The sequence below is a fragment of the Schistocerca nitens genome, chromosome 5, assembly GCF_023898315.1.
Source record: "Schistocerca nitens isolate TAMUIC-IGC-003100 chromosome 5, iqSchNite1.1, whole genome shotgun sequence".
Lineage (NCBI taxonomy): Eukaryota > Metazoa > Arthropoda > Insecta > Orthoptera > Acrididae > Schistocerca > Schistocerca nitens.
The window spans coordinates 681,378,413-681,402,839 of NC_064618.1; the positions used below are offsets into that span (position 1 = coordinate 681,378,413).

Genomic DNA, 24,427 nt, shown 5'->3' on the forward strand with positions numbered 1-24,427 from the left:
AATTACACATAAAAGCCAGGAATTAAAACAGGTTTACAACCCCCGGTTTTGGCAAAGGTAAAGGTTTTACAGAGGCTTCCCTTGGTTCTAAGGCACGTGCTAGGACTGGAAGCCTTCTCCCAAATATTTCCTACTGAAGTTCTCTCTGCCGCACTAGCAGCTGGTTGAAAAGCCGCTGACTCTGCAACGGATCAGAACTCGGAGAGCTCGCGCCGACTGACGCAGAAAACTACGATTGTACTAAAGGAAGGGGTGATTTGTTAGGACGCACCCGCAAGCATTATGGAATAGTTAATTTGGCAATAACGGAAGTGAAATGATTGAAAAATCAGTCAACTAGCTGCAAAACAAACGTTTATTAGCCCTTGACCTAGGTTTCGATATCCCTAAAAACATCTTCTTCAGAAGGAGTGGGCTTTGTTACATCATACGATGGTACATTAGATTAGATGAAGCCAAGCGGCTCTTGTCATATATAAAATTGACAAAATGAGGATTATTCCAAGCCAATAGTTTAGATAGCAGCCAGACTACATTTATCGTACTTCAGAATAGATGCTCACTAGTAAATGCCCGCCGGCCGCGGTGGTCTCGCAGTTCTAGGCGCGCAGTCCGGTCCCGCGCGACTGCTACGATCGCAGGTTCGAATCCTGCCTCGGGCATGGATGTGTGTGATGTCCTTCGGTTAGTTAGGTTTAAGTAGTTCTAAGTTCTAGGGGACTTATGACCACAGCTGTTGAGTCCCATAGTGCTCAGAGCCATTTGAACCATTTTTTTAGTAAATGCCCACAGGTAGAGGCTCCTGTCAACATAAAATTGTAACCCTAGTCACACGATAAAATATTTGCCTAAGTCACGCGTATGTCATGCCAGAGGCTAAGGGCAACTGACCAGTTCTAATCAAGGTCCCCATGTCTTCGATTTCGGATCACTGTCGGAGATCTACGACCATTTAACTCTTCTCAGTCCATATCTAAGTCTCCACCTATCCATCTGTGCTAGGTTGGTAGAAACTGTAAAATGTAACCATAATGTGTTGCCTTTGTGCGTCTGTTGGTGGTTAGGACTCAAAGACTCTTAGCAGCATGGTGGAGTACTCTTCATTGGTATGTGATTCAGCTATGAGATTTATTCACATATCTATCTTAATTTGCTTAATTATGCATTTACTGCACCTGGAAAGTTAGAATCCTTAGGTCCTCTCTTACATCTAACCATATGCAGTATGGGATCCTTACCAGATATGATTGAGGGAGGACATCGGAAAAGCTCAAAGAAGGGCAACTCGTTTTGTACTATCGCGAAATAGGGGAAAGAATATCACGGATATGATACGCGAGTTGGAGTGGTAGTTATTAAAACACAAACGTTTTTCGATACGGCGAGATCATTTCACGAAGTTCCAATCTTTAACTTTCTCCTCCCAATGCGAAAATATATTTGTTGGTGCTCTCTTACATCCAGAGAAACTATCGTCCTCATTAAATAAGGGAAATCAAAGCTCGCACAGAGAGATTTAAGTGCGCATTTTTACCACGCGCAGGCCGGTGATGCCGAGCGGTTCTAGGCGCTTCAGTCTGGAACCGCGCGACCGCTACGGGCGCGAGTTCGAATCCTGCCTCGGTCATGGATGTGTGTGATGGCCTTAGGTTAGTTAGATTTAAGTAGTTCTAAGTTCTGGGGGACTGATGACCTTAGATGTTAAGTCTCATAGTGCCTAGAGCCATCTGAACCATCTGAATCTTTTCCCACGCGCTGTTAGACAGTGGAACGATAGAGAAACAGTGTGAAAGTGCTTCGATGAACCCTTTGCCAGGCAGTTAAGCATGAATTTGCAGAGTACCGATGTAGTTGTATATGTAAATGTATCGTTACAGAGTTAACATAGCAATATACTCATTTCACGAGTAGTATATTTTATTGTTGCTGAAAGTTGTGCTAAGCAATTTTCTCTAGACATAATGTTCGTGTTGGATGGGGGTAGCGATGCACTAACAGGAATGCATGGCACCATGTATATAGAATCAAATCTGAAGAAGCATTGGTCCGGCGAAGTAAGAATAGTTAATAAGTGAGATGGGCGACAAAAGACAAAAGAACAGAAATAGTAGACAGGAAAAAGCTAGCTGCGATATTGTTGACAACGTGACGGGTTCGCTGTTGCAGAGAAGAAAAAGAGCTGGTGTAAGGCAAGAGGGAAGCTACATAGATGATGAAAGGTAGAGCTCTGATCTCTTCCAGAGTAGAGCACAGATTTGCTTCAGATTTAGGTTACCGAGTCGTTCGTTCCACAGTCGCATGACTACAGTGAAAAGGAAATGGACAGAGAGTTGCAAGCCATCTGCTTCTGAGCAGAAACGATACCTGACATAGATTATGTCTAAATTAATGGGGCGCCGCTTATATCACTCGGTGGTTATAAAGATTCCTACTTGGAGGTGATTTCACTGACACACGTGTAAATAAACTGAACGGTTAGCCGGAAATTTAATGAGACAGAAGTAAGCCGATACTCGAACATGTGTTGTGCGACATAAACGAAAGCTGGTAGATGTGTTTCTACATCTGAAATATGATGTCTATCCATATTAAGCACCACTCGCATAGGAGTGGCGCCAGTGGACCCACTTTGAGGATGCAAATCAGATTTGCTTTAATTATACGCTGTAAGCATCGTGAACCTTAGTTACCTTTGAGATTGGACATGGTGAGTTGATGTTATTCAAGAATGCCTTTAAAGCGACGAAGATGCCATTATCAACACCTCACTGAGTTGGAACGAGGTCGTGTATCAGGGCTACGAGAAGCTGGATGTTCCTTCTTCGATACTGCAGAAAGACGTGTCAGGAATGTAGCCCTGTACATGATTGCTGGCAGCGGTGGTCACGATAATGTACGGTCGCAAGAATTACCGGGTTGCGGACGGCTATGTGGCATTACCGAGAGGTAAGCCCATCGTCTTCGGCGTGTGCCTTTGGTGTATCGTACTGCATCTACAGCAGTAGTTTGAGCGGCAGTGGGCACACAGTGATGCTACGAAATGTTACAAATCGGTTACTTCAAGGGCAGCTCCAAGCTTGCATTCCACTGACTCCGAACCACCGACATTTGCGAATTCAGTTGTGTGAAGTAACAGCTCATTGAGGGGAAGGGTGAACATTTGCTATGTTTTCTCGTGAAAGCTGGTTCTGTCTCGGTGACACTGATGGCCGTGTGTTGGCTAGAATAAGGGAAGTTGAGGGTCTGCTGGACATACTGGACCTACATCTGGAGCTATAGTCTGGGGTGCAATTTCGTATGACAGTAGGACCATTCTCGTGGTTATCCCACGCACCCTGATTGCAAATTTGTACGTCAGTCTGAAGATTCGACCTGCTGTGCTGCCATTCGTGAACATTCCAGGGGGTGTTTTCCAACAGGATAACGCTCGCACACATTCCGCTGTTGTAACTCAACATGTAAGTAGACTGTTTAGGTTTTTATGTTGGTAACGTCACCTAACGCTCTGTATGAAGATCACTGGCTGTGCTGTGTGAAGTCTGTGGCTGATTTGCATTGTTGGAATTTGCTATTGTAGTGTTGGGCAGTTGGCTGTTAACAGCGCTTAGCGTTGCGCAGTTGGGGGTGGGCCGCCAGCAGTGGTGGATATGGGGAGAGAGATGGCGGAGTTTTGAGAGCGGATGATCTGGACGTGTGTCCATCAGAGACAGTAAATTTGTAAGACTGGATGTCATGAATTGATATATATATATATATATATATATATATATATATATATATATATATAATGACTTTTGAACCCTATTAAGGTAAATACATTATTTGTTCTCTATCAAAATCTTTCATTTTCGAACTATGCCTATCAGTAGTTAGTGCCTTCAGTAGTTAGAATCCTTTATTTAGTTGGCAGTGTTGGCGCTCGCTGTATTGTCGTAGTTCGAGTAACGAATATTTTTGTGAGGTAAGTGATTCATGAAAGGTATAGGTTATTGTTAGTCAGGGCCATTCTTTTGTAGGGATTATTGAAAGTCAGAGTGCGTTGCGCTAAAAATATTGTGTGTCAGTTTAATGATGATAAGAATAAGTAAAGAGAGAAATGTCTGAGTACGTTCAGTTTTGCTCAGCTGTTTGAAAAGCAAATAACGAGAACTTTATCAGCACGGTAATTCATTAATTTCTCTAAGGGGACGTTTCATATGGATCCTGGCAGGGTCGCCATATGAAACGTCCCCTTAGAAAAATTAATGAATTACTGTGCTGATAAAGCTCTCGTTATTTGCTTTTCAAACAGCTGAGCAAAACTGAACGTACTCAGACATTTCTCTCTTTACTTATTCTTATCATCATTAAACTGACACACAATATTTTTAGCGCAACGCACTCTGACTTTCAATAATCCCTACAAAAGAATGGCCCTGACTAACAATAACCTATACCTTTCATGAATCACTTACCTCACAAAAATCTTCGTTACTCGAACTACGACAATACAGCGAGCGCCAATACTGCCAGCCAAATAAAGGATTCTAACTACTGAAGGCACTAACTACTGATAGGCATAGTTCGAAAATGAAAGATTTTGATAGAGAACAAATAATGTATTTCTCTTAATAGGGTTCAAAAGTCATTATATATATATATATATATATATATATATATATATATATATATATATATCAATTCATGACATCCAGTCTTACAAATTTACTGTCTCTGATGGACACACGTCCAGATCATCCGCTCTCAAAACTCCGCCATCTCTCTCCCCACATCCACCACTGCTGGCGGCCCACCTCCAACTGCGCAACGCTAAGCGCTGTTAACAGCCAACTGCCCAACACTACAACAGCAAATTCGAACAATGCAAACCAGCCACAGACTTCACACAGCACAGCCAGTGATTTTCATACAGAGCGTTAGGTGACGTTACCAACATAAAAACCTAAACAGCCTACTTAGAAACATGCTGTACAGAGTACCGTCACGTTGCTTTGGCCTGCTCGATCACCAGACCTGTCTCCAGTAGAGCAATATGGGACATCATCGAACGACAAGTTTGAGCGTCATTCACAACCAGCCTTAAACGTCCCTGAATTGACCGACTAAGTGCAACAGCCATGGAACTGCATCTCACAAAGTGACATCCGGCACCTGTACAACACGATACGTGCCAGAGGGCAAGCGGTCGGATTGGGGCAACAATTCGTCATGCGCTTCGGAGAGTTGGCTGGATTTCGGCATTTTGGTGAAGGACCAAGCTCGCTTCTAGTACCGCGACTCCATCAGCAGTAATGTAGCAAATTACAGGGCGTTTATGACTAAACTTTCGGTACTTGAGAGGGCTCCCATGGAAAACGTGTGACCGTAGGACAATGAAACTTCGTGGAAACATTTGTGGGGGCATGGCAGAAGTGAAACACTATTTGAAAGAAACACCTTTGTTAACTGTGAACGATGTTTACATTCCAGGTTAGAAACGTTGCTCAATGTAACGATCACCCGCGTCCACGACAGCATAGAAGTTTGTACGGATAACATTTCACAGTTGTTCGCAGTATTTTTCGAACGGTGGGGCGTGGAATGTTCAGGTGTCGTGACACAGCTAGTGCACTGCCTGAAAATCCACACTGCGTCCAGAATTCTCAGCCCTGGCAACAGCAATTTCTTCAAAACGTTTGTGGCGCAATTGGCCGTCGGCATCTTCCAGGAGCAGTTCGCAGTTAATTCCGCAGTTAATTCGAACTTCCGAATAATGTTCTTCAATCTTGTTGTGGAAAGAGGATCCCCCCTTATTCCTCTGCTCGCGAAGAGTAGCAGCAATATTGCTGTTTTGATAAAACAGAAATCAGTAACGCTCTACTCACCTCGTTCAGACCCATGTTGACGGTCGGCAACTAATGCACATTGACGCTTGTGTTTGAACTCTACGTCGCCGTACCAGTACCGGCAAACCATAACACTAACGCTACGAAACAACGCAGATCTGCAGCGCACACTCTGAATCTCATTCCTATAAAGCTTGGTACCCATAGACCCTACGGTAAATATTTTTTCGTCTCAGCTTGCTCAGGTAGCGAAAATTTAATTATAACTACGCTGTATGTAGTGCCGCATCTGTTTCTGTTTTTGCTTGTACTATGTTCGCGGTAGAATTCTTTGAACTTCACATTCGTTTAACTTGCGTTATTTCCTGGCCTACAGCAAGAGGGAAGCTCGCATTTTACGTCAGTATTCCTAATGGACTGTCATAGCTTTTGTAACAGGGCTACCCCAATTTTGCGCTCTCTTTGATTGCTACGTCTTTCAAATTAACATCTCATAACTCCCCTCACTGACTCTAGCTTTTCTGTGTCAGCTTTCTCATAACTGATCAACATCTAGGCAACGAGACTTTTTGGCAGTGGAGAAGAATCCAACAGCCTACGTGGTCAACGGACAGTACTTCAGCAGGACAGTGACTCACTGTCAGGAAGGGAGAAGGTATGAGGTCATTTATCAATCCATTACCTTCAAGACTTTCCGGTCAACATTATCAAAATTTCAAGAGGGTATTCCAGTCAACAGTTTTCTCTAAATCTGAAACGCTATAATGCTTTCCTCGGTCCATATTCTACATCTGTGTCTACATGACTACCCTGCAATTCACACTTAAGTGACTGGTAGAGGATTCTTCGAACCACCTTGAAACTAGTCCTCTACCGTCCCATTCGCTAACAGCGCGTGGGGAAAATATTTCTGCACGAGTTATGATTCCTCTTACTTTATTAAGATGATATGTATTTGGCGACAATAAAATACTTTCACATTCAGAGGAGAAATTTTATGATTGAAATTTCGTCAAAAGATCTCGCCACAACGGAAAAGCGTTTTTTTTTTTTTTTTTTTTTTTTTAATGATTGCCATCCCAACTTGCTTATCATATCCGTAACACTTTTACGCCAGTAATGTGATAATACTAAACGGGGTGTCGTTCTTTGAACTTTTTGGATAGGCTCTGTCAATCCTATCTGGTGAGGATCCATTACAGCACAGCAGTACCGTAGTAGAGGGTGAACAAGTGTAGTGTAGGCAGTCGCTTTAGTAGACCTACTCGATCTTCCACGCGTTCTGCCAATACCACGTAGTCTTTGGTTTGCATTCCCCACAATATTACCTATGTGATCATAATTGTAATTCCTAGGTATTCAGTCGAATTGAGAGTGTTTAAATTTGTGTGATTTATAGTGTAATCGAAATTCGAGGGATTTCTTTTTCCACTTTTGTGTATAACCTGACACTTTTCCTTACTGAGAGAAATTAGCACTTTTCACACCATGCAGGTATCTTGTATAAATTGTTTTGCAGTTTGTTTCGATCATCGGGTGACTTTATAAGACAGTAAGCAACAGCATCATCTACAAACATTCTAAGAAGGCTACTGAGATTGTTTCCTAAATCGCTTATGTAGATTAGGAACACAAGGGCCTGTGACACTCTTGGGGAGTTCCGGACAACAATTCTTTTGTATATGATCTTTTGTATATGATGATTTTTCGTCGATTACTTCCTATTGTGACCTTTCTTACATGAAACCACGAATCCAGTCGCACAACACAACGCAGGCACGCAGTTTGATTAGAAGTCTCTTGTGAGGAACGGTATCAAAAGCGTGCTGGAGATCTATAAGTATGGAATCAATTTGAGATCCACTGTCCATTGCACTCTTTATTTCGTGTAAATAAAGAGCTAATGGTGTGTCTACCAGCCCTTATCGCCAAGGAGGAGCAACGTAACGGCTCGCTGAAACGGTTGTGTCGAAGGAACACGGTAGCGTTCGGAGAGGATTTTTAATTTATCGCGTTTGGCCACCGCTGCTGATGCGACAGGCGACAGACAGGGTGGACACGTGGGGAGGCCGTCTGCGCGAATTAGATAAGCTCCCCTCGCGACGAAGTGGCCGTCGAGCGTGAAAGGCTAGGCTGCACTCCGCTCCACTAACGTCAGCGGGGGAGCGACAGAGAGAACGTCCGGCTTCACAGGGCAGATGCGATCGGCAAGGCAACAGACATCCGCGCAGCACTGCGCCGCGCGGCGCTCAGCGGCACAAACAACTCATTAACCGGCGCGGGTCTGCGCGTCTGTCACAAAAGTGGAAGGCAATTCATCACGGTTAATAAGGCGGCCGGCCGGCCAGGCAGGCGGGGCAGGTGCCTTTGGTGTGCTGCCACCCTGCGTTCTCTCACTCGGCGGAATTACCAGGGCCGCGGGCGCTTTCCGCGGTCCGGTCGCGCCGTGCTGTCGCCTGCGCTTTTACAGCGAATTAGCGGCACAAGCACCGGCGGTGGCCCGCGGGGAGCCGCCTCTGCCGGATTGAGCGGACGCTGCGAAATAAAAAAAAAAAAAAGGTTGGGGGTGAGGGAAGAAGAGGACGAGCCGAAAGGTGGGAGGGGACGTGAAAAATTAGGAGCAGATAGATAACTGTCTTTATTAGGCTGACGGACAGTGGAGGTGGCACGCCGGATGACAAAAGCGACGACGGTACGGTGAAGAGGGGGAGGGAGGGGAGTAGGGGTGGCGAATGGGGTGGGTTGGGGAGGAGCGATGAGACGAGAGCCGAGTGCCGCGGGCGTCCGGCCAGATATTAAAAGCTGTCAGCTGCCACCGCAGCGAGGGGAGGGGTGTGAGAGGAGGGATGAGGCCAGAGGGGGAGGGGGAGGGGAAGGAGCGGCAGCAGGAGCGGCCGGACAGCGCAGCCGCCGCCGCTCCCGATGGCGTATTTAATCAGACCGCCCTTTGTTCCGCACGCGCAAAGTTAAATGAATGTTGTAATGGAATGTTTAGCGATCTGTCACAAGGAACCTCCTCGCCGCGTCCGCGTAAGTACATATGCGACGGTGCAGACCGGCGACCGAACGAGGGGGAGAGCCGCAGAGAGAGAAATAGAGGAACTCCCCACCCCACCTTCTCTTTTTTCCTCTGTCCGCCGCTCAATTTGTTGCCGCGCTGCCGTCGGCGCGGTCCTCTCTACTCTTTCGCCCTCCCTCTGTCCCGCGTACCCACCGGTCTTGCCGCCACCCGCCAACCCTTTGCGAGCACACTCGTTGACGCTCGTGTTGTGGTCCCGGACGCTTCTGCCGCTGCGGTCTCTGTCACCCTTATTGTGCCCAAAAATAAACTGGACAAGGGACGCCGGCTCCACAGCGGGGCGAACCGCAAGCCTCTCCGTCCCAGCACGGTGCCACCTCCAAATTGGCTCCATCATCTGTCCGCTCGGCCGCAGTACGGAACGTGCACGGCTGATATGCCAGGTTCCGCGAAGCGCTGCAGTTTCTCCACCCGCCGGCCACCCACGCGCGGTGTGGGGTTTTGTCAGCTCACGTACGAAACGGAGCAAAGTGGATCAGGCTTGGTGTCTTAAACCGTCCTTAGCATTCCTTATGGTCTCCCCCATAACAACACGCGCTGTGGTACGCACTGACCACATCAGTTTAAAACGAGTTCATGTCGGCGTGTTGGGTTTTTTCTTTTGTGTCCGCTGTTCTCTCCTGCTCGCAGCATCGGTTGACTTAAAAACAGTAGAGCATTTTTCAGATGGTCACTAAGACTTATGCACGTATCTTTTCAACTTAACCACAGACTGATTTTAGGCGACTACCCGCGAAATAGAGCTAGCGAACATCTCACAGCTATTTTTGATTGACAAGACGATGTTTCTAGACTATTTACAGATGTTATTAAAGACAGCCTATGGCTGTAAAAAGGCTGCGTATTAAAAGTCCTCTTTTGATTGCAGACGCTTAAATAAAAGCAACACCAAAAAATAATTATGTAGGGTAATGAACTTTTGGGAATACATTTTTCTAGGCAACATGTTTAAGTGATTAGCGTTTCAAGATCACAGATTAATGTTAGCGTGAGATAAGCAACTGTAAGTGTGCAGTGGTTGTACATTAATAACCAATGTAACCGCCAGAATGTTGAACGTCACGGCTACAACTTTTAAGGCAACCCATCATCTTGAGGGATTTTAATATTAATGGAACGGTGAAAAGAAACAATAGTTAGCTCCTTCCACCCAATAATCTACTTAGGAGGCATGATATCGGTGTCGTTTTATGAACGAAGAAAATTAGGTTTAATGGTCAAATCCGATGATTTAATTTAGGAACTTTTTAAATTAATCAAATGATAGGTCCGTGTTCGGTATCAATCAACTCGTTATCTCGCCAACAATATGAATCAGTAATCAGGTTATCAGAATTAATTTTATATTATTCTCTCTCCTTGTTTCTCGCACTGGAAAGGGCAGTCTTTGTGGCCACGCCATGTGTTGTGTCTTCGCACGAAACGTCTATAGGTTACAAGATGGCTGTTAATTTCTCTCCGATCATCCAGATCTAGGCTTCCTGTCGTTTCCCGAAATCGTTTAAGCCAAATTACGGAGATGTTGCCTTTGGAAAGGACCTGGCCGATTTCCTTCCCCACCGTTCCCATTTCGCGTCTGTGCACTTTATCAAATGAGCTCGTAATCTGGACAGGAAGTTAAACTCTAATATCCTTTGCCTCCTAATCTTTCGTCATGGTCATATCGCGAAATGCTGGCTGACTGTTCTTGGAAAGTACGATCGCGGAACTGTAATAGTACAACTCTGCATTAGGTCTCTCTTGTAGACTCTGCTACTGCAGATTGGCGAGCTTTTGCGCGACGCACCCGTATTTGCTGCGCTAACCTGTGACGGAATGCGCTACCATTACTTGGATTTTCTCGAGCTCCTCCAATAATCTTAATTGATTAGTGTCCCAAACTGACGAAGAATATTCCAGAATACGTCGAACGATGTTTTGCAAGCTACTTCTTTAATAGGCAGTTAAATTTTCTTATAAAATTTCAGAGTGATGTTATGAGCTTCATATCTTTGCACCTAGGCAGTTTAAAAGAACGGCAGTGAAAACAATTACACACGATCCTCTAGTTTGCACGGACGTAATATGCTTTACCTCCACTTGAACAAACCTTCAACCAACACTGCTCTATCTTAACCACCTAATATAAACCCACAGCCAAAAGTAACTGCAGACTATTGGGCTATATTGCGGAATTTGCCATTCATCAAGTCCCCCACTCATCAACAGACCGAGAATAGAACTGTTATCACTACTTTCCCACCCGCTCTACGGATTCGCTGGCTCTCTGTTCGAAAAATCAGAATAACTGAATGATTATAATCGTCCCTCCATGTCACTCCGAACAGCTCAAAATACATTCCTCCAAATCGAAGAACCTCTTGCCGTACTCTTCGAATTCAAGATGACAGAAGATGATATTCTTTAAACTCAGGTGTTGCAACCAGACGGTGCTGTACTTGCAGTGAATGGCATCTATTCTCAAACTAAAACTTCATACCTGCCGCTGCACACTCTCGGGTCTCTATACACCCGTGCGACGTGTCGCCTCTCGGTAGCGACCAAGAGAACTCCACTGATGTCATGGGAAACCCTATGACGCTTTGCTCGACACAGAAGCTCCCACCTGGGTATTCTCCTCTGGAGAGCCACATTGGAGGACCATCCATCTAGTTATTTAGATTTACTTATTTATGTAACCTGATCTGATAAGGGCCATCAGGCCCTCTCTTGCATGGCACCAGGGTTTCACTCATACAGCTCATTCTTCACATTATGGTTATCTAAAAATAACAATTTTTATATGACGAATAGTATTAAAATGATTTGAGTGTCTCTAGTGACAATGTAAGTGTCATACTGACTACGAACTAATAAAGTAAATACTTGTACTATTGCTGCTGCTGATGCCACTAATAGTGATACTGTAATAATAAAAATAATAATGACAATAACAATAATGATAGAGGTGTATATAAAAAGAATTTATAGGTGTACAAAATGGATGTTTTCTGATAAAGCGAGTTCTAGGGAAAAAAGTGTAAGGAGGCAGCGCAAGCCAAGATTACTTTAAAGTGAGGAAGATCAGGTTGGAAAGAAGGATGAACAAGAGAAACGCGTGCGTACAGGGACACTGATAATAATTATTGTTGTTTTAGAAGATATATCATTAACTGTCTTCCGAAGCTGGAAATGTTATTTATTTGTCCAATATAATGTGGGAGGTTATTCCGAGGTCGGGTTCCTGCTACTGAGAAGGACTTCCACGAAGTGGCTGAACGATGAAATGATCATAAAGGGTTGTGGTCTAATGCGAATGAGTGTTTCTGCCATGTTTTTCAGACAAGAGTGTTAAGGTCTAGGAGATGGTTCAAATGGGTCTGAGCACTATGGGACTTTACTTCTGAGGTCATCAGTCGCCTAGAACTTAGAACTACTTAAACCTAACTAACCTAAGGACATCACACACATCCATGCCCGAGGCAGGATTCGAACCTGCGACCGTAGCGGTCGCGCTGTTCCAGACTGTAGCGCCTAGAACCGCTCGGCCACCCCGGCCGGCGGTCTAGGAGAAATCTAAGAAACAGAGTATGTTCATAACACAGTAGAGGGGACAGAGGGTATGGAAATCTCTGCGCTTGTCTGCACGCAGACAGGATAGCTGTGCATATGATGGTGAGATGTGATCGAAGAGTCGATCATTACTGATACAACAAACCCAGACATTCGTAACTAGGTCCACGCGCCGTTAGCTTTCCTGAGAGCAATTAGAAGTATAAATGTTTGTACAAGTTTCTTTTTCACGTTAAGAGAGAAGAGGTATTTATATTTTTGTAAGGAGTGGAGAGATGCTGAAGCTTTCTTGCACATCGCAGGTGCTCAGTCCAATTTAGATTTTCCTGTATCGTTACTCGCAGACTCTTTTCTGAAGGACGGAAGTTGATATTTGCCCCGATTAGGTTCAAATGGTTCAAATGGCTCTGAGCACTATGGGACTTCTGAGGTCATCAGTCCCCTAGAACTTAGAACTACTTAAACCTAACTAACCTAAGGACATCACACACATCCATGCCAGAGGCAGGATTCGAACCTGCGACCGTAGCAGTCCCGCGGTTCCGGACTGTAGCGCCTAGAACCGCACGGCCACCGCGGCCAGCTGTCCCTTTTAGGGTTAAGGTTGGCAGGGGTTCCCGATATTTCGGGCTAATGCGCCTTGTGTGACCAACAAGGACTGGTTTTGTATGAGTATATCCATCACCCATATTGCCCACAGGTCTTCAGGTTTATTGGTTTTGCACCTTGATATTAACAGAGTACGTGTGGTATTTTCAGTACGACAAAAATGATGACACCTCAATGATATACAATGAAAGGAATATAGGTCCCAATACTGAACCCTGGGTGACGACTGGTAGTCTCTGCCTCCATTCTGATCACGGTACCGGACATGACGCATTGCTGGCGAGACGTGAGGTGTGGGCGAAACGACTGCACTGCACTTGGCGAGAAATTTAGGCTGCGTCTGCCGAGAAAGAAAGTCTCCACCATTGGAATTGGGCGAAGGTATTTGTCCCGACCATAGCCAGCACTAGTCACAATGACTCTCTTGCCACTAGTAGTGTAAGCAAAGTCTCATTGAATTAGTCATGTACATCGGCGTAGTCGCTTGCAAGAGTTTATTCGTGAAAGCCCAGTGGCGGTTGCGTTAAATAAAGTAAACCGTGCTGTACTGCAAGCACAGTGTCTGAGGCGGACAGTGGAAGTGGTGGAGCAGGAGCGCGCCGGGCCTGCGGGTTGGCGCCGAATATCGCGGGAATGCGGCGCCGGTGTCGGCCCAATTTGTACGCTGGGGGCTGGCGCGACGCCACGGACAGGTAGCCAGCCAGCCAGCCAGCGGCGGCGGCGGCGGCGGCGTTATTAACGGCTCGCCGAGCCGGCGTGCCAACACCAACTTAATTTCCAGGCGACGCTTCGCAGCCTAAACGCTACGGCCGCGCCGCCTCCGCCAAACGGACTCTATCTCTCTCTCTCTCTCTCTCCCCCCGAGCGTAAGTTATCTTTAATGCATCCAAGCAAAACAGGGACAAGTGAATTTTACTGTGTATTTCCGTATTATGAAGCTACCCTAAAATACAAAGATAAGTTTGAACACAGCAGTTCTTCAGTAGGTATGTTCCTAATGGCGGTGATTTTATTTCTTTTATGGTGTCACCGCCAGACACCACACTTGCTATGTGGTAGCCTTTAAATCGGCCGCGATCCGTTAGTATACGTCGGACCCGCGTGTCGCCACTATCAGTGAGTGCAGACCGAGCGCCGCCACTCAGCAGGTCTAGTCAAAAGGGACTTCCTAGCACGCGCCCCAGTTGTACAGCCAGCTTTGCTAGCGATGGTTCACTGACTACATACGCTCTCATTTGCAGAGGCGATAGTTCAGCATAGCCTTCAGCTACGTCATTTGCTACGACCTAGCAAGGCGCCATATTCAGTTACTACGAATGTATTCTGCACAGATAATATTGTGAATCATGTACCGTCAATAGCGACGTTCATCATTAATGGATTAACGTTAAGTATCAAACTAATTACGTCCGCTTTCTGAATTCTAATTCCTTGTCATGTTCCAGACCTCACGTCAGTATAGTTCTTCCCTCCTCACGCCAGCCTGCGTGAGCTAAAACACGTGCATTTCGGCCTCCTCTAGTAACACGGTGTTGGCTCTGCTGCCAACACAACATCTTTATTTATTCATTTAATCTCCTTAATTACACCCTATTATCTGAAAGCTAAAATGGGCCATACAATTCACATTTCCTCAGATAGTATTAAATTTATATAGTAACTACGAGGCGTGTGTTTTAAGTACAAACGGTTCAAATGGCGCTGAGCACTATGGGACTTAATATCTGAGGTCATCAGTCCCCTAGAACTTAGAACTACTTAAACCTAACTAACCTAAGGACATCACACACATCCATGCCCGAGGAAGGATTCGAACCTGCGACCGTAGCAGTCGCACGGTTCCGGACTGCGCGCCTAGAACCGCGAGACCACCGCGGCCGGCGATAACTATGTAGAACAAAAGTATCTGACAGGTTATGTGGCCATTTATACATGCTCATCCAATTTAAAGACAGTTTTCTGCCTCCGGTTTTTAAGGAAATCTAATAAGATAATGATCGCATAGGTAAAGAAAGCGATCGCTGCGAGATAACGCCGGGTACGTATGCGACACACCCAACGTTTAAGTAATGTGGCTACGACCTTAACTGATCAGAGTTACTAGGAAAACTATCGTAGTTTACGTTTACTTACGATTGTATGTTATCAGGGGACCTAGAAACGACAGAGAGGCTCCGTCCCCGCCGCAGCCGCAGTGGTCCACAACCCCACGACGACTAAAGCAGTCCACTTCACCCGTCCGCCGCCCCACACCGAACCCAGGGTTACTGTGCGGTTCGGCCCCCGGTGGATCCCCCAGGGAATGTCTCACACCAGACAATTGTAACCCCTATGTTTGCGTAGTAGAGTAATGGTGATGTACGCGTACGTGGAGAATTTGTTTGCGCAGCAATCGCCGACATAGTGTAACTGAGGTGGAATAAGGGGAACCAGCCCGCATTCGCCGAGGCAGATGGAAAACCGCCTAAAAACCATCCTCAGACTGGCCGGTTCACCGGACCTCGTTAGTTACTATAGTCTGTGGTAGCCTTCGGTAGTTTTTAGTTTTACAGCTTTAATAGAGAGAGTGTTGACGGTTTGCAGCAGTGCTCAAAGAAATTGCGTGCTTCATAGGCTGGTGCCGGCCAGTGTGGCCGAGCTGTTCTAGGCGCTTCAGTCTGGAACTGCGCAACCGCTACGGTCGCAGGTTCGAATCCTGCTTCGGGCGTGGATGTGTGTGATGTCCATAGGTTAGTTAGGTTTAAGTAGTTATAAGTTCTAGGGGACTGATGACCTCAGATGTTAAGTCCTATAGTGCTCAGTGCCATTTGAGCCATTTTTCATAGGCTGGTGTGAATGTGGCCCAGTCGTATCAGATCGGGACATAGCACACTGCTGCGTCCGATGCTGGTAAACATGCTACCTGCACGTGCGGACTGCATTAAATTATGTCCGAACCTGGCTGTACGCCGAGGCGTGCAGAAATCGGGAGCGGGCGTCTTGGCCGCACCGGCCGCGACATGTGAGCGTCGTGATTAATGGCCGGCCCTCGGGCCCGGCCCGGCGCCGCACGACGACGCCAGACGTCGCGACGCCGCGTCGCGCCACGCCACGCGACGCCTCGCCGCAGCACGCTGCGCAGCGCCGGTTTAATTACTGGCTGTTGTCGGCGGCGCCGCGGCAGCGCGGGGGAGCAATAATTGAATTCCCTGCTCCACCCCCTCCCCCGCCCCCTACCGCTTTCTCTCTCTCTCTCTCTCTCTCTCTCTCTCTCTCTCTCTCTCTCTCTCTCCCCCTCCCCTCTCCCTCCCTCTCACCCGTCCCGCGACCCGCGTACGCAAAACAGTTGACGGCGCACGCAAACAGCCGCGCCGCGCCCCACAAACTGATTCCTCTTTTTGCGCTCACAGTTCGCCGCGAGTCTGAAAACACGGATTTGGAAACGTGAGCTGCTTCAGAGGGCTGTATGGTCAGCGATCGTTGACCAGCGCGAAGTTGCTCGTTCTTTCTGTTCTCGACTCTCTTTGCCAAGTACTTTCCTGGTCATGAAAAGAGCGGGCTCGCTTCCAGATATCTCTCTTCCGGGTATAAGCGTACAAGTTTTTTTTTCAGATTACTCATTAACAGTACATAAAGATCGATCAGTAATTATACATTTGAACATGTTTACACAGTGTTTCCCAGTTCTGTTAGGACTGCTTGTTTGAAATTCCAAACTGCAATGCTATCTCATGGCGAGTTTTGGCGCTACAATCCTTGAAGTTTCAACAACAGCCATGTTGAAGGTCAAAGTGCTAGCTTCGCTGCAGCAGACGTCATGACCACGAATGTAACAATACATGCCTGACACTTGTCGGAAAAGCGAGCAGCGAGACAGCATCAAGTTTTTTGTAGTTCTCCAACGTTTTTGGGAGAGAATTCACCGAATTCGACCCTAATACCGAGAGGCATGTTCCTGGTCGCCAGCAAATGGATCACAGTCGTGGATCACCCGCCGTATTCGCTGGTTTTGGTCCCAGCCGACTTCTTGTTCTCTGAGTTGAAGTTGGCAATGAAAGGACATAATTATGATGCATTTGAGGAGAGCCAAGAAAACTTAAATATAGTACTAATTGCATTTTCAAGAAAGGACTATAATGTTGTTTCCCAACACTTTTAAACGATTTTTGATCTGTATTTATTCTTGGGGAGATTATTTGAATAAATAGAGTGTTTTAGTAAATATAATCCACGAATTTTATTTCTCATAGCTACAATCCTAACGGACGCACTCTATGTGTATGAAATTGTCCATGTACATAGGTCTCGCTTTAAATCCAGACGTGCTTTACAGGCCAAAAAAGATGTCAACGTGGCACTATACACTGTAGCGCCACTACATGAACATCGCTCTGAGTTTTCGTTTTGAATTTCAGCGATGTTCATGTGTTGGCGTTACATTATATAGGTCCACGCTGACATGTTTCGTGGCATGTAATGCTCGTCTGGTTGTAACGAAAGACTTATGACAAGTTTCGGACGGTTCGTCCATGTATATAAATGAATGAACAAAACTTCCTACGCAACACAAGACTGTTCCTTGAAGAATTATTCCAATCGCATATAAGTTGCTGACCAGTTGAACCTCAGCATCCTGGAGATACAGATAAATGAATGTGTCGAGGCCGTGTTCTTCGATAGATTTTCTTTATCTTCAGTATTTGTTCAGCGCGGTATGTACACTCTTAACGTGAAATTCATGTCAGTGTTACTACGAGTTAGTAAATTACACGGGAGCAGATGCATTCAACTTTGATGGCATTCCTTTAAATATGCAATGAATTACTCTAATTTATGATTAATTAGTAGTCAGATACGATTTTTGGGTAAAATCTTAACACTGACCAACAGTGGAAATAACATTCTTGAAGCCACAGTTCGTCAGTCAAGTGGTAATTTTTTTGTTATTTGCACGCAAACTGTATCGCATACCAAGGCCAGTCGCCTGAAAACTGGTGATATATATATGTTACCAAGCTGTGTACATCTTCATATTCCCGCTAGGGAAACAGCGGAAAAATTATGGTACTTGGATTTAAGTTTCCCGTGGTTCCCCTAATTCGCTTGAGGCACATTCCGGGAGAGTTTCTTAAGACCTGGACGATGCCCTTCCCCATGGCCCCCCAATCCAAAATTCTACCCCTCTGTAATGACCTCCTCGTCGACGGGACGTTAAGCGCCAATCTTTTACTCTTCCTCGTCCATTCCGAGAGTGCGCTCCGTCTCTAATGGCCTCTTCGTCGACGAAAGCGGTGGACCTTAATTTTCCCTCCTCATCGGCAATATAATGTTCTTTACGCCTCGGTTCCGACGAGTGCGTCGAGCCTGAACCGGAGCGAGCAAAGAAAATCAAAGTATCCGTTTCATAAATGTATTCACTGGCGGGTAACCTGTTACCGTCCATCAGGGCCGTTAAGGAGCGCTAAGTGTGGACTGGCGCATAAATTCGGTGCTACTTTGGCGCCCTCGGATCGACAAAATCGCGGCGGGAGGAGGTTATAAAGCAGTTTGATGGCCGTGCTTCCGAATGACCGCGGGGAGGTAGCGGCGGCAAAAAGCCTTTTAGGTCCGCGGGGAGTGACTGATTACGGCGGGCGGTTTTTGTGCGCCGCTGCGATGGCGATGGCGTCACGCCGTTTTAACACCAGCGGCAGCAGCTCCACCACCACCAACAGCAGGTCGCCTCATTTGCCTCGGGCGCCGGGGACGCGCGCCGAATTAATGGAATCGTTTTTTTAGTGCCGCAACGCTTCGCACCAGAATCCGGCGCCGGTCCTTCAGCTACAGTGCCAATCCATTGCGTGGGCCTTAAGACTCGTGTCGAACTGCTGCCTGTCCGTAATACTCGATTAGTCACGCGCGATCTCCACCCATGCGATCAGAATTGTTCGCTTACTTTGATAAACTCCATGTGCCCCCACCTTTTACAGCAGGACGAAACCGCTCTTCTGAAGCTGTAATCGGAGGATAGGTTGGTGTGAACCAGTCAGTGATGTGCGAGGGGCGTTCAGGAAGTAATGGAACACATTTCTTTTTTCTGAAACAGCTTGGTTTTATTCAGGATTCCGATACACCACATTATTCCTCACACTTTTGGATGCAAAATCCTGTTTATCAACACAATCTCCGTTCAATGCTACGGACTGACGCCAGCTTACGGGGAGGGTCGGTATGTCCGTGTGGTGCCACGCCACTGGTAGACGACGAAGCCGTTGCGTCAATAACCTCCCCATGATCACGCACTGCTTCCCGCGAAATGCGTCCTTTATTGTGCCAAACAGGTGGAAGGTGCGAGATCCGTGCTGTAGGCGGCGTGGAACCCAGTGGGTGCCGCAAGTGGTGGGCAAGTGTATCGTCACTACCAACGGAGACGTCCAGTTTGCGGCGAGGTGTTTGATTGAGACCGTCGATCACCTCCAACGAGTGTGTCCGCACTTTCCAGCGCCGGTCGGGGTGGCCGAGCGGTTCTAGGCGCTACAGTCTGGAACCGCGCGACCGCTACGGTCGCAGGTTCGAATCCTGCCTCTGGCATGGATATGTGTGATGTCCTTAGGTTAGTTAGGTTTAAGTAGTTCTAAGTTCTAGGGGACTGACGACCTGAGAAGTTAAGTCCCATAGTGCTCAGAGCCATTTGAACCATTTGAACCACTTTCCAGCATTGCAATGATGTGTATGGCCGGCCAGCACGTGGGAGATGGGACAGGCTTGCGCGACCTTGATGCAATGATGACAGACGCCTCGCCCAGTGCCTCACCGTGCTTTTGTCCACTGCTAGGTCTCTGTAGACATTCTGCAAGCGCCTATGAATATCTGCGATGCTCTGGTTTTCCCTTAAAAGGAACTCAATGACAGTTCTTTGCTTGGAATTCACCTCCTTTACAGCGTAGTTTTGAAGGTTACATACAGCGCCGCCACGTACCGTAACTTCATAAAACTATTGGAGCGTTCAGCATCGGGAACATTCCAAGATGTCCCGCAGCAAATTCCCCATTTTTTCCAACAGAAAAAAAGTGTTGCATTGTGTATTGAACGCCCCTCGTACCTTTTACCGGTCTCAGACAGCAGTAGTTGATTCCTGCCTTTGATCTCGACTCATTCGATCAGTTGAATAACGAAAGAGTTGCGTGCACTATGTTTAAAAAGAAACTCGCCCACACGGAAGCCGATTCTCCGCCCCCCCCCCCCCCCCACACACACACACACATCTGTCTAGATTCTCCCAGCTCCCCCATCCCCATATACCTTCCACAGTGCAGTGTTTTCCGTAAGTGTTTAGTGTTGTGCGTCCCCTTTTTAAAGTGCAGCGAACAGAAACCAGACTGTCGGCGTGTTTTTTTTTATTGTGCCTGTCTATTTCATAAATGTTTATAATCAGCAGCAATGACCTCTTTGTTTTTTATGTTTTCTCCACAACTTCTTCTCCATGTACGAGTTTTAGACAGTCACCGCTTTATCACCTCTTTTTATTGTTATGTCTCCTCATTATGTTTGTTAACTTGATCTGTAGGCTGCTGCCAGCCATCCCCCCCCTCCCCCCGTCTGGGGGAGAATCAAAATACAGTGAAGAAAAAGAAAAATTAAACCGAAATAAAAGTAAACAGTAAAATATTTGTTCTAGTAAGTCCTAGTATCTAGGAAAGATAATTAAAGAAAATGGATTAAAAACTGCCGCAATTTAAAGGATAAAAAATACATGGTGCATATGAAACAACAAAAAATATTTACAGTAAAAAGTGGTTATAAAAAATCAGAAATAACACATTACAGCACAGAAGTGAAATGAGAAAGACTCAGCCCAAGTGAAAGCCTAATACTGAATGATTAATTAAGCAAACTCGAAATTGGATAAAATTTTGGGTCCAGTAAGAAGCAAAGAAGCGTACAAGTTAAGAAGGAATGATGAACATAACAAAATATAGAGAAAAACAGAAACAATAAGAAAAAGACGTTTTAGAACATTTATACAGGGTGATTGACTATAGGCTGAACAAAACAAATCTTCATGTGTCTGGGAAAAAATTAACAAGCTGGATCTGAGAAGATAAAAAAATTAGAAATTCTGAACCTAGTAGAAGAAGCACCAGAAAGACGCATTTTCAGGAGGAATGTAATAAATTTACAAGTATTCCAAGGCAACAGCAGTACAACAGGTGTGAAGTGCTCTAAATAAAGAAAAAAGAGTCTTGGTGAAAAGCCGAGAGAATATTGCAGGAGAAGAAAAGGCCAGATCAGTTGGAACTGCCACGTCGTGCCTAGTTGGGCATAACGGAAGGAACATACATAACTTACGAGAAACGAGATGCTGCACTCTGTGAAGATAGTAGGGCCTTGTGTGCTGTGTTCCACGTTAATGTGGAAGTAGCTACAGGGGTGAACGAAAACATTGAAATACCAAAAACAACACACGTAACCTTCCCTAATGCACTCCGTCTTCAGGGGTCAAGTGGCCCATCGAAACCATCCGACCGCCGTGTCATCCTCAGATGAGGATGCGGATAGGAGGGGCGTGTGGTCAGCACACCGCTCTCCCAGTCGTTATGATGTTTTTTTTTTGACCGGAGCCGCTACTATTCGGTCGAGTAGCTCCTCAATTGGCATCACGAGGCTGAGTGCACCCCGAAAAATGGCAACAGCGCATGGTGGCCCGGATGGTCACCCGCCCAAGTGCCGGCAACGCCCAACAGCGCTTAACTTCGATGATCTGACGGGAACCGGTGTATCCACTGCGGCAAGGCCGTTGCCAAACCTTGCCTAATACAGTGTACAAAACCGTTGGCATTTAAAACAGCTTCCAGTCGTCTCGGGATGCATAAATGTATGTCCTGTACGGATTTTAAGGGGATCTTATACCATTCTTCCTGCAAAATGGTGGCAATTTCGGGTAATTATGATAGATAGATGGATAGAGATCACGCACCAGTCTCTCCAAATTAGACCACAAAAGGTCAATAATATTGAGATCTGATGACTGTGGTGGCCAGGGCAGATGCGACACTTCATCCTCGTGCTCACAAAACAAGTCACTGTGTGAAGAGGGGGACCTTCCGTCTTCGAACACAGCATCACCATTGGGGAACAAACATGGTGCCATGGAATGGACCTGATCAGCCAGAACGGTCACATAATCCTCATTGGTAATGCTGACTATCCATTGGGCCCATGGAATACTACGATATGTGCGTCCAGATCATCACCGTAACGCCGCCATGTGTCATTCTTGTTATGTGAAGGGCTTATTTCAGTAGTGGTACAAGTCCATTAACTCCACTTTTCTGTCTATGATGCTTCTGAAATTAATGGTCGAAACAAACAGAAAGAAAGGTTCATATCTAGCAAGAAGCCATATGCTTGAATACTTCTGGTATCTCAGCTGCAGATTTTTCAGCGCTCATTTAACTTTAGGACCCTGTAGCTCAGAATGAACAAAAATGGACTTGTACCACTATTGAAATAAGCTCTTGATGTAAACTCGGCTAGAAGTTGAAAATAGTGTGAAACAAGACTCATCCCACCAAATGACATTTTTCCATTGCTCGATAGTGCAGGTTTCATGACGTCGGCACCACGTTTTCTTATTACGGGCATTTGCGTCACTGAAGCACTGATTTACAGGTGTGTGGTTCTGTTACTTCTTTGACAGTCAGTGCTTTCCTGACCAACGCAATGGCCGATATTGTCGATATTGTTCGAAAGCTCCGATTTTTACGGAGAATTAACGCTATAATCACACAAATAACGTTTAATAAAAAATAAAAGAAACATTATTGTACTTCTTAGATCTAATATCGGAGGGCGTCGAGCATTTCATTTCTCCACGTCTCATCGCCTTCCTTCCCGTGCATTCATAAACATGAAAAGGTACATACGAGTCATATGAAAACAAAAATTTCTTATTTAGTGACTTAATTTTGCTGCACGTTGGCATATTATTGGTTAGTTGTGTGGCACTACTATTTTTCTCTTATGTTTCAGTTCAAATGCATTTACTTATATGAAACTTAGATGCTGCTGGGAAACGATTTTTTATGTTTCCCGTCGTTCTTTAGTTGTTTCTGCATTCTTGGAGTTGTTTCTATATTCTTGGAGATTTGGTTGCATTAGAGGAATCATATCTCCAAGAATAGTGGAGAATCATCGACAGTTAAAGTACGATAACTTCGGGTGTGCGCAGGAAAATATGTTGGAACCTTTGCTGTTGGAGTACTGTTTTAATAACATAGCCTCATGATACTGCAAATGTTGCAGTTACCTGTAATGAAGTACTGATTGAAAAAGGCTGTGCAAATATTCAGTCGTATCTTGATAAGACTTCAAAGTGGGTGCAAAGATTGGCAAGGTAATTGAAATGTTCAAAAATTTAAAACTGTGCACTTCACAAAATGAAAATTAAATATTCTGTGACTACATCTAATTCCAATAAGTCAACTTACGCGAATACCGGATTGCAATTTCGTGGGATATGACGTGGAAGGATCGCGTGGGCTCAGTCGTAGGTAATGCAAGTGGAGGACTGCGGTTCACAGGTAGAATATTTAGAAAGTGCAATCAGCCTACGAAGGAGCATACTTACCAATCACTCTTGCGACTCAACCAAAATTATTTCTCAACTGTGTGGGGAACTCGAACCAAATAGGACTAACAAGGGATATTGAACGTACAAGGAAAAGGACAGCACGAATGCTCATTGGTTTCTTTGAGCCGTGAGAGAGTGTCATAGAGATGCTGAAGAAACTGAACAGGCACACACCTGAAGATAGACGTAAACTGTCACGAACAAGCTTCAGGAAGCACCTTTAAATGATGACTCAAGGAATGTGATACAAGCCCGTGCGTATCGCTCCCGTAGGGATCTCGAAGACAAGATTAGATTAATTGCAGAGTGCAGAGAGAAAGTTAAACAATCATTCATCCCGCAATCCGTACGTGAATGGAGTGGGAAAAAGATTAAATAAATGGTTTACTGAGAACTATCCTCCGCCAGTGGTTTGCAGACTAAGGGTCCAGATGTAGGTATAGAATAATTTCTCTTGATAGAAAACGTGAGAAATGTTTTTCATTTATCAACAAAAGCGAAGGTTCCTCGAACTCGATGGATTTTAGAATTGGTTCAAATGGCTCTGAGCACTATGGGACTTATCATCTTAGGTCATCAGTCCCCTAGAACTTAGAACTACTTAAACCTAACTAACCTAAGGACATCACACAACACCCAGCCATCACGAGGCAGAGAAAATCCCTGACCCCGCCGGGAATCGAACCCGGGAACCCGGGCGTGGGAAGCGAGAACGCTACCGCACGACCACGAGATGCGGGCGATGGATTTTAGACAGACGCCTATCTCTTC

General features: G+C 45.7%; 1 pseudogene; it reads right to left on the reverse strand.

Moving 5' to 3' along the window:
- Positions 1-21,707: 21,707 nt before the first annotated feature.
- Positions 21,708-21,825, reverse strand: LOC126261360 (5S ribosomal RNA; annotated as a pseudogene).
- Between the last annotated feature and the right edge of the window lie 2,602 nt (positions 21,826-24,427).